Here is an 11,858-nt window from a genome sequence, read left to right on the forward strand (position 1 = left end):
CAATTTTTAAGTCAACTGGTGAATAAGTACATCACTTTATTATTATTGTTATTATTTTAATCAATACAATAGAAACTATGAAGACAATTTTTAAGACAAAAGGGGTTAAAAAGTACAAATGCACAAAATGAAAATTAGTAACGAGTAAAATATGTATATAAATAGTTCACCTAAGAAATACAGTCCTTTGGGTTGATGAGGAGGCTCAGGGGTGGTTAAGATTCCAGCACCCATATCAGATGGTTCACAAACACCAGTGCCAAGGGGTCTGAATCCCACTTCTGACCTCCATTGGCACCTGCACACACACACCAATACATAAATAAAATCTCTAAAAATACAGTCCTTACATATATTACAGGCAGCATACTTAGAAACTGGACCTACATTGAGAAATCATTTTCACCACTTGCATGACAAAGCCTAAACAGTTAGGGACAATGAGCCAACCTCACACCTCCAGGTGGGAGCAGACAATAGAGCCTCAGGAGAGGAGAGGTTGGGCAGCTCAACACTGTAAATGCCTGCCTGTCTCTTTCGGCTCTGTCTGTGTAGGAGAAGTGGCCCACAGCTGTAATCAATAACTGTTTGCTAAAGAAACTAACTGACCGACTTGATCCTTCTTTTCATACGCTGAATTATGATAATCCCTGCACAGAGCAGTCACTGCAAAACTGGACACCATCCAACTTGCTGCTGTTGCAGAGAAGCACGGGCCTCAGAACCAGGTTCCCACAGAGCTTCCAGAAGAGGAGGGGGTTATAAGCCAGGACAGCCCTGTTTCCCACTATAAACTGGTAGAGCGAAGCTGTGACTCCAGTCCCAGGATCTCCGCAGATGTGACTGCAGCTCAGAAGGATCTGCTCTCAAGCAGCTCAGGTTGGGGTGCCTCCAAAGCCCTGCACTCAGTGTAACCAGGTGCTTCATCCCAGGCCATGCCTTTGGGATGATTCTTTTGGGAGTTCACTGGCCTTTCTAGAACTTTTGAGTTCTTATAAATCCTTCTCCCCCAGGCAATGTGTCTATTATTTTAGAGCCAAAAGGCAGAAGGAGAAGAAGGAGAAGGAGGAGGAGAAGGAGGAGGAGAAGAAGAAGAAGAAGAAGAAGGGAATGCAAAATTCACTTGAAGCTAGTGAGATAAGCCCTAAGATTTCTCTTAAAGAACAGACTCATTCTCCCATGTCATCTCAAGCATAAGAAAACACCTTTATGCCACTGAGATGTGATTCCTGTGACCTTTTCAACTTTTCCTATAAATTTTTATTTAGACAAAAGTACTACATTTATCTGATTCTAGTATAACTTTGCAACCGCAGGGCACAATCTTAAGGAAAATAAGCTACATTAAAAGTTTCTTAATACCAAATTTAACAGTGGATGAGATTTATAAAGTTTTATTTCTATACAATTAAATGCTTTCTAGTGTCCACTTTGTACATCTAACAAACAGAAATAAGACTGGGAAGATGGCCCAATTAGTAAAATGCTATCCACGGAAGCATGAGGACCTGAGTTCACATAAAAATCCAGATGTGATGGTGCACACCTGTGCTGGCGCTGGGCACGATGGGGCAGATCCCCAGGGCTTGCTGATTAGCCAATCTATCCAGGCAGTAAGCACCAGGTTCAGTGGGAAGACCTGACTCAAAAACTAGGGTGCTCGACGTCAGAGGAAGATACCTGATGTCCACCTCTGGCCTCCACATGTGTGTGCACAAATGCAGGCACATGGCACGTGAATACGTACACATTCTACACATACCCGGCCAACAACTTTGGCATACTTATAGAAAAGCAGTCATCTATTTCTGCTCCACACATTTTTGTGGATGTTGTAATGCTTATAAGCTCCTGTTGTATTGGTCACAGTATGGAAAGTGGCCCTGTCCTTGAGGGTACTCAGACTGAGACCTTGAAAGTCTAGCAAGCTAGGTAGCTTCCCAGAGCTAAAGGGGGAAGACATATTTTACTGCTGCCCCCTACTGGCACTTAGGAATAGCACCGCTAGAACGTTCCCTGAAGGAAATTTGCTTTTTCTGGAGAGGGAAGAGGACTGGGACACAGGATAAACTCAGCAGCACAGCCTTTAACTGAAACACCAGAGGGAATGGCCTGGCAGCGTCAGGCATTCTGCACGCCCAGTTTCCCTGAGCAATGGATTTCTGCTGTGTTTCTCTGTTGAGGGGTGCCGTCACACAGCCACTCCTGTCACCAAATGGTTCTCGGTGTCTGTAGAGCTGCAAAAGACCTCGGTACCACTGCATAGGCATGGCGATGCAGGTCACTGATTTTCTCACCTGGAGAGCATGTGTTTAGCGAAGGTCCTTCAGTGAGCAGGAAGGTACGCATCCTATGGATGGAAATCAGTGTTCTGTCTGTTTTTCTCAGGGGTCTTGAGATCAAAGCTCTAGCCTACTCCTGTCCTGGATGTTTATGGAAGCACTCTGGATTTGTTTCTTAGCACTGATGTAGACCACATAGTGCTGTGTGACACTCTTCAGCATCCCCCGTTTATATATGAGCACCAAGTAATGAAGGACACTTCCCTTTGCTAGAAGCTGCATAAAATAAACAGTGTTGGGCTGGAGAGGGAACAGCCTCTATCTCCACATCTAACCAAGAGAAGGAAAGAAACTAAAGCAGCCAGACGACTTTTTTTCTAGTGTCTGCTTAAGAGGCCAGCGGCTTACAGAGTCCCAAGACCCAGTTCTTACTGGGGGCTATGTGGACCATGCTAGAGCAGAGGAGACCATATTTCCAAGGCGGCACCATTCTTTGCCCGTCGTGACTTCCTCCCCTGCAAGCCTTCTTCTTGTGACACAGATCATCTCTCCAGGAAGAGATACAGCATGGGATGGAAAGAGTGGGAGCACAGTCTCTGCTCCTCTGTCTGGAAAAGAATACTATTTAGGTAATTAGGTAGCCAGATACTGTACTAGACACAGGACTTTGCTTAAGATTCATGTCCTCTTGTGTGATGTAGGTAGGAACTCAGTCAGTGCACGGTTTTAAATACCCTAAACAATGAGACACACATTTAGATGCACATTATTATACACTTATCTCAGGGAAATCACAAAAGACCTAAGAAAGAAAGAAAGACAAAAATTTAACTATTATACAGAGTCATTGTTATTGGACCTTTCCAGACTCTCCCCTATATAAATTACCATAAAAGTATCTCTATGAAAATGTATCCCTATATGTGCAAATATATATGAATATATATAACTTATACATTTATGTATCAACTATATAAATGCTATCTGCACACAAATTACACTTACATATCTAAGCACATACACAGGATGCAAACATGTGTGTTCATGATTAGTAACAGAATAACTTCCTATGTTAGTGACTTAGTGCAGGTCCTGTCGGCAGGGTGAGTGGTCAGAATTATGTCTCAGGGTGAAAGGTCACACCTCAGCTGAGTGCTTCCCAAGAAGTGTGATTCTGATCAAGGCATTTATTTGTCTTAATGGCTTTGTCTCTATTGTGGAGAAAATAATGGTACCTCTTCACACGTAGGTGTAAGAATAAATAAATACATACACTTAATTCCCAGCCATGGCACGGGAAGCTCTCAACAGATGTGAAGAATTGAATGAAGCATTCCAGGCCAGCCATTTATAAAGCAAAGAATGAACGAAGAAGGAGTGGGTCTAATCAGGAAGACTTTGGCCAGTACAGAAGATCCTCACAGACTGTAATGCCTTCCGATAAAGATAGTTTTGACTTTTAGCAGCTGCACAACCATGGTCAATTGGGGGATTTTCAACTCAAAGAAAAGCCAAGAATTAGGGACGAATTGGTACCATTCTAAATGTACAGATGCAGGGCCAACCCTCCCAGGCTGCTGTTCTGTCCACCAGGGCAAAGCAGGTCCGCGCTGCTCCGTCCTTCTCCCTCGCAAGATCAATCGGCTGTTAGACAGGAAGAAGCTGGGCAGATACTCTGGTTGGCGTACTTTTCCACAGGACAGGGAGAAGATTGGAAGGTGTGGGCAGCTGGAGAGGTCAGCCAGTCATTTGCATTGAGCATCTGACTTATAAATATTTAATGGAGTAGAACAATCTAGGCCATATGGACAAGAAAATTCACTCTTCTCTGTTTGCTTCATAATGTATTTTGTCATGTAGGTTTTATTTTTTTCCTTCTAAAGCAATTTCACCACATGCAGAAGAGAATTTTCACATATGAACTGATACCCATCCAATTTCTTGATTTCGACACCAAACATAAATACAAATAAACATGTTGCTACTCACTGGTTTGTATGTGACTATGAACACACACACACACACACACACACACACACACACACACACACACACTGTGTTTATTATAACATGACCCAGGGCTACTCATGTGTCAAGTAGCTTGCGTAGAACTAATGGACATAAAGAAGAAGCACCTTGAGATAACCATGCCCTCTCCCTGTGGAGCCCCTAGACTAACCCTGGCTTGATAAAAATTTCTGGTGACTCCAGAATAATCACCACTGATCCTGCAAGTGGCAGTTTGGGCCACCTTCCCTAAGGCAGAGAGACCTGTTGCTGATGGGGCCCTCTTCCCTGAGGCAGAGAGACCTGTTGCTGATGGGGCTCTGCTCACCACAGCCACGAAGTTCCCTCTGCAAACACCTGTCAATTCGCTGGGGACCTTTTTCCATTGCCTGCTACTAACAACAAACACATAGCTGCCCTTATACACCACACAACTGAAATCTACCTATTTTCCATGACACACCAGCCAGGAACTGGTGCTCCAGTTACCATCTATTATCCCAGATAAGATCAGTAGCCATACCTACTGCTGAAGTATTTGTTTGTCTTATGAATGGGTGTCATAAAATTTAATTACACCACCTTGTCCACAGCTGCTGAAAAATGAAGTCACGCCTTCACATGCATAGAGTATTAGCTATTCCAAAATTAAACAATGATGCAGGAATCTAAAGTAAACCACAGATTCATTCTTTTTTCCACCCATCACCTAGTCTTTCTCACTTAACTGGTTCTGGTTTCCTGCCTCCCCTTGAGTTTTCCTATTAGATTCCTCTGTTGGTTTTTCCTTACACACGTACTTCATCAAGGTAGTTATGAAGGCTGCTGGTGGCTCTGTTGGAATTTGTGCCATCTGTTGAAAGCAGTCAGTTTATCTAGTTCAGTGGCATGCCACAAGCGCTAAGCCCACTCTTCTTCACAGAGGAGTTTGACTGTCTACCAGATGAAGGCTCACCTTGTTACCCCCACGCAGCATGGCAATCTCTACCTCTCTCCAAATCCAGGAACTGATAATAAAGTTCAGTTGTGACTTTGGGACGTCTCTGTCTTCCTTGTGGGGACCTCAGACTGTGTATCATCTCCTGAGACCATGTGATATGGTGGACAGACATCAAAGCCTGTCACCTGGCTGGGCCACCTAACTGTGTGTGACTCTGGACCTCTGGATGTTCCTAAGCTTCATATTTTCTTACTGGGAAACGATGATCAAAATAACTCCCTATTAGAGTGCCTAAAAGATAAATAGAGTAGACAAAGCAACCTTCACGTAGGGATGCCCTAGAACCACTGGGGCCCTGTGGTGTCTCTTCTCATCTTCACCCAGCCCCACCACCCTCACCGTGCACACCTATGTTCTCTCACACAAGAAGTTCCCATAATTTCCTCTAATATAATTTCTCAAATCTTTGTTTTAACATATACATCCATAATTTTAGTTTTGTAAGATTCACGAAAACCAGAATCAGTAACGTATGGTTGGTGGATAGGACCAACGTGGGACCCAAGGTGGCAAAATGAGTCTACTTTTTCTTGGGAAATATGGGCTTAAACAGAAAACCAAAACAAACTTCATGAAAAAAAGAGTTCATAAATGTGTGCGAAGAACTTTAAAATGGTCAAGTTTTTTGAGACAATAATTTCTTCTCTAAGGATGGATTAGATTTAGGAGATAAATCTTCAAAGGTTTGCATTCAGGATCTTTATTCTAGTATTATAGAAGTGAAAATTTGGAAACAAAATACTATAACCATGGAATAAACAATAAGCAGTTATCAAAAATTAAGTTTAACAATTTATAAAGGCATTGAAGAATACATTTGATACAAAATTCTGAATACATCACTAACTTTAAAAGCCATCTATATTAAAAGTCTTTTTAAAAGTCTATCTCATATTATATATAGACTTGGATCCAGAAATCTAGTTCTGAGTGTACGGATGAAGAGATCAAGTCAGATGTGTGCACACCTCAATTCATAGCAGCATTGCTCATAACCAAGAGATGGAAGCAGCTGAAGTCTCAGTTGGTGGATGAAACATATGAACTATAAATACAATAAAGCGTATTGTATATGAACATGGCAGAGTAACCTCCAATCCTGAAAATGAGAAAATTCTGAAATGTTTTTGCAAAGTGGATGAAATTGGAACACACAATGCTAAATGAACAGGCTAGTCACGAATTCACTGTATTACGATGCAGAATGGTCAAATTCATACTAAAGTAGAAGAGATCGCTAGAGACTTGGAAGAAAAATGAAAAGGGAGCTAGCATGGGCACAGAGTTGAGTTGGGGAAGATAAAGTACCTCCAGAGACAGGTCATGGTTATAGCTGCACAGCAGTACACTCTCCATACCCCAGCACTCATGCTTCAGACAGGTTAAGGTTAAGATTTCTCTGTAGCTCCACCCCTACATGGTACTGCTAGGGTTGCAGGTTTGTGTCAGGCAACATTTAGAAGATTAAGTTAAAATGAATAACTCGGCTTGATCCAGGATAAAAGTAAGTACCACAAATCACCAGATGTTGGTTGGTTATGAGATATCCTTTGTTAACACTGTTCACGCACAGACAGAAAGACACACCATAACCCATCAGCATGCACACATGAACCATAAAATAAAGTTCTACATCATATTTCCCTTGTTTATGGGTGCCCCAGAGTCTTTCCAACAAGTTTGGCATGGTCAAAATCCTCAAAGGTCAAGTGGAGATTACTGGGGATGAACACAGTGCATTATCATACAGCAATGATGGGCGGACTGGTGCCTTCATCAGCCATGTGGATTCAGCCTTGCCAGATCTATTACTGCTAAGTCTTCGGGTCCATGAAGAGAGCTGCAGATAGAGGCTTGTCCATGATGCTGAACAGTTCCCTGGTTACAACGAGGAAAGCCACGGGTTGAAGGTACAACTACACTCTAAGCATATATTGCTTAGGACACACACATGCTAGATACTGCCTAATGGAAGAAGGTGAAGACACTTGCAAGAAACAATTCTCTGAGCACAGAGAGGACAGTGCAGGTCCAGACATGGAGATGTATAAAGGATCTCACAAGGCTTTTAAAAGAGAATCCAGTCTATGGTATCCCCATGGAGAAGTCAGCAAGAAGGGACAGGTCTTTCCCAAAAGTCCCTTGCTGGGAAAAAGATCAGGTACCACTAAAGAAGGCCGACTCCCTTGGAGCTTGGCTGCAGCTGCTAAGAAAAGGGATCATCTCCTCCCTTCCTGCTTTCTTTTCTTTCAGACATGGTCTCACTATGGAACTCGGCCTAGATGACCTCAAACTCAAAGCAATCCTCCTGCCTCAACTGTTTTAAGTACTGGAAACATACCTTAAACTTCAGCTCTCCAAAAATCATCTATAAAGATTTTTCACATAGAAACAATTAAAGTTCTGTCAAAGAATCTAAAAGAGGTTATAATGTTAAATTGCATGCTGTCTATATTTTACTGCAATAAAAATAGATATTATATATATAGATAGATACATGAACATATATAATACAGTTTTGTAATTCATACACACATGAAACACTGAAAAGCTATAAGCCAGGGTTACCAGGGACCTATGAAACCTGAATAGGGAAATTACTGTGTTACTTTGTTCTTTTTATTTTCCAATATTTTGCAATGTCTCTACTATAAGCTTATCACTCTACAGTCAAGGAATAAAAGTGCTTCTTCAAACCATTAGTCCCCATTAATGGGCTGTTTCCTCTGATGGAGGAGGCTGGTTAGCTGCTATGTATGAGGCTCATAATGGGGACTGGCTTCTTTTCAAGACCTACCCTCAGTTTTCACAAGGCAATTCCAGCCTTGCGGTCATCATAAAAGCCTCTCGCTTACACGCAGACACAGTTGGAGAATATTTACAAGCTCCCTGAAACTCATATCTGGGTTTATGGCTGTTGTAATGAAGGAGGCCTTCCTACAGTCCCAGGAGCTATGTTTGGGCTTCTGCTGGAGCCAGCAAACCACATACATCTAGGTTCTTCCAGCACAGCCTACATTCTTAGCTCACTGGACTGCAACATCTATCTATCTCCGACCCAATCCTCCACAGGTTAGAAGGACCATTCTTTTCCTTCTGGACTGGGTATGTCTTAGCACCTTCTTGGGCTTCCCAGCTTTGTCTTTTAGGGTTAGTCCTGAACTATTCCAGGCTTAGCTTTCTTATCCTCTGAATCAGAGACGATTCATTGTGAAGCTGTTCTGGATTGTTCCTCCTGATTCTGTCTAAGTTCTGGATTCCCCTACATATATTCTTGCTAAACTAAAAACCTAGTAGGGTTAAACCTCCCCAGGGGTTTTGAGCTTAGGAATCTAGGTTGAAATCATGCTTTATTTTCAGGGACAAACTTCAGACTTCAGAAGATACTTACTCTTCAAGCCTCCATACCCACTTCAACTTTTTTCAGTGCCAATGTGAGGAAGACATGTGGCATCAAATCCCTTCCTTTAAAATTTATTCCTATACTTTCTGTATTCTTATTTTGAACTCTCTACTCATGGTCACATCTGCAGCTGCTCATGGCACTACCCACCATCCTCATTTCTATATTTCCAGTTTTAAACAAATGTCCTACTTTCCAGTAGCTATTCTGCTGGCTTTCTGGTAATTAACTTCTGGATCACACCCCGAACAAAAGCCATCTTCACTGTTCATTCTCTTTGCTAAATAAAAGGATCCTCATTCCAGGGCTGGAGAAATGACTCACTGGTGAAGATCACCATCTGTTTTTCAGAGGGCTCAGGCTCAGGGCCTAGCATCCCTAAGTCAGCTCATAACCATCTCTAATCCCAGCAATGGACCCAACACCCTCTTCTGGCTTCCTCAGGCAACCAGGTACTCACCCATATATCCAAAAAGGCACTCATACACATAAAGCAAATAACTTAAAATTTTAAGGAAGTATTCTTACTCCCAAATTAAATTTACTACACAATATTACGCTGTACAGGCATGTTATTGAACTTTGACAGGGATGGCAAGTTACTTATCCTTGTGGAAAGGTAAGAACTGTTGAGTGCTTAGCAATTATTATAATTGCCTGAACTAAATAAAGGTGTTGATTAATGAATCAATGTTCTTAAGAAAGCATGTAGTGCCATGCTAGAGTTAAAACCACAGTAATTATGGTTAATACTTTCTTAATGTCTTGGATGCTGAAAACATAAACCTGGGAAGGATAACAAATACTTTCTGATAGAAACCACTTTGTTAAAAATTCTCAGTAAGTTGATTTGATGAACTGAGAAACAAGAAAATTTAAAGGGAACTCACGTAAAGTTCTTTGAGTCGAAAACCAAACAAACAAAGCAACAATAACTCTAGGGCAGGGTTGAACTGGGCTAGTGCTCCCCATTCACAATTCAGCTTGATTTCAGACTGTCAGACAATTGCCGAAAAGTTCAACAGAAGCCCAGAAGAAGTGAAAATCTAGTTTTGGAATAAGAGAATGAGCACTATTTCTCTTAGGATGCAGTCAGGCCAGAGCATCAGAACCAAGCGGAGCTAAGGCTGACACATTTTAAAAGTTTTAAGATTACATCCAGCATTTGGGTGATTGAGGCAGCAGTGTTGAGAACTGGAGTCCAACCTGGACTCCATAGTAGGACCATGCCTCAGACTAAACAACAAGAACCCCAATGGGATTATAGCTCAGATCATAAAAAGAGTGCTCGAAATAAAGAGGGATATTTATACTGAGAAAACAGCTCATCAGATTCAAAGGGAACAGGACAGCAGTCATAAGAGGTATAGTTAGGTCCTCATCTGGAAGATCTTACAGTCAAGGTGGCTAAGAGCAGGTGCTTAATTGGAAATAAATGGTTATTTTTGCCTGGCAGAGCCAGGGCGTTTTCACAAAAGGAACAAAGCTGGAGCTGCATCTCAGAGAACAGGTAGGATTTTCAACAACCAGCAGGACAGGTCTTTTGAAACACAAGGAACCACACACATAAACCTCCAGGCAGGAGTGAAAGCAGCAGTTCGGATAGCATACAGAAGACAGCAAGAGAAGAGAAGAGCCAGACTAAGCTCCTGGTCTCTGCCTAAAAGTCACTTCTTGAGAGAGACTTTTCCTGGCTCAAATTCTCAGTCTAAAAGAGGTGCCCTACCCTCTCCCCTCCCAGTGATCTGTAATTATTCTCAGATTCACAGTGTGTATTTCACATTATGTACATGCATTTGTATGTGTATATGAAACAATATGCTAAATGATATATATGCATACATACAGAGAGAGAGAATTACAGGAAAGTTAATATACGTTATACTGTGCACAAACATTTCTTAGGAGACGAGTAATATTCAAACTAACAATATTTTAAGTAAAGTTTAGGAGATAAAAGGCATTAAGAGTAGATGGAGCAGGGCTAGTCAAGCATGGTGGTGTGAAACACCAGCAGGCAGAAAGAACTTAAAGAACTTGCATTGTTAGTGCAGTGGCATTGGTGAATGCAAGGGTCGGATCACTGTTATGATTCAAGCCGCAGACAAGAGCTCAGTCCTTTGTTCCTTCAGCAAATACATATTGAACATGTACTCACAAGAGACTCCTAACCCAGGCTTTAGGAAGTTTAGGCTTCCCTGAAATTTACAATGGTTACCTACTTGCATGATACGCTGGTGCTGTAGTTGTATAAACATCATGGGAGTAGCCAACCAGTAAGGCCCACTCCATGAGATGGCATCCATGTCTGACTCTGCTGGGGTGGTCAAGGCCCTGAGACTAGACAGGCCATGAATTGGGGAAAACCAAATATTGTTGTCCCGATAAAGGAAGATAGCAATAAAATAGCTCCCAAGGACGTTCTGCTATACCCATGGATAAGTGTCTCACTCAGCCATTATCAGAGAAGCTTCCTTCTGGGGTATGTGGGAACTAATGCAAAGACCCACAATTAGACAAAGTGAGAGACAAGAGACCTTGTAATACTCAGTCCCAGATGGGATGTCTTCATCAAACCTCGTATCTCAGGACTCAGGAACCTGTGCAGAAAAAGAAACAGAAAGATAGCAAGAGCCAGAGCAGATGGGTAACCAAAGCAAACCGTGTCTTCCTGCTATGCAGGATGGAGCACACATGAATCCAGAGACTGTGGCAATGTGCACCGGGTCTCCAGAGTCCAAATCAGATGGATTCCAATGCTAAGAAGGGGAATCAGACATGAGCTCCCATTCCTCCCCAAGAAGCTACCTCTAGTCGACACCCACTTGCAAAGGAAAAAATAATTTTCTCCAATTGATTGGAGTATACAAACCACACTAAAGAGCAGGCCCCACGCCCGACAGTAGATAGCCAATACAAAAATGAACTCAATGGTACTTTTGGGGGATATTTTTGTTTCATATTGCTCTGTTTGGGTTATTTTAAAATTTTACTTGTCTTTTGGTTGTGTGTTGTGGTTTCCAATTTTCTGTTTATATGGATTGTGTTTGTATGTGTTTTTTGTGCTTTTTCTTTGCTTTTTATCTGTTTTCTTTTTTTGCCTGTTTTTGTTTGCCTGTTTGTTATCTAAGAGAGAGAGAGAGAGAGAGAGAGAGAGAGAGAGAGA

This window comes from Microtus ochrogaster, unplaced genomic scaffold, assembly GCF_000317375.1.
Source record: "Microtus ochrogaster isolate Prairie Vole_2 unplaced genomic scaffold, MicOch1.0 UNK16, whole genome shotgun sequence".
In the NCBI taxonomy this organism is placed as follows: domain Eukaryota; kingdom Metazoa; phylum Chordata; class Mammalia; order Rodentia; family Cricetidae; genus Microtus; species Microtus ochrogaster.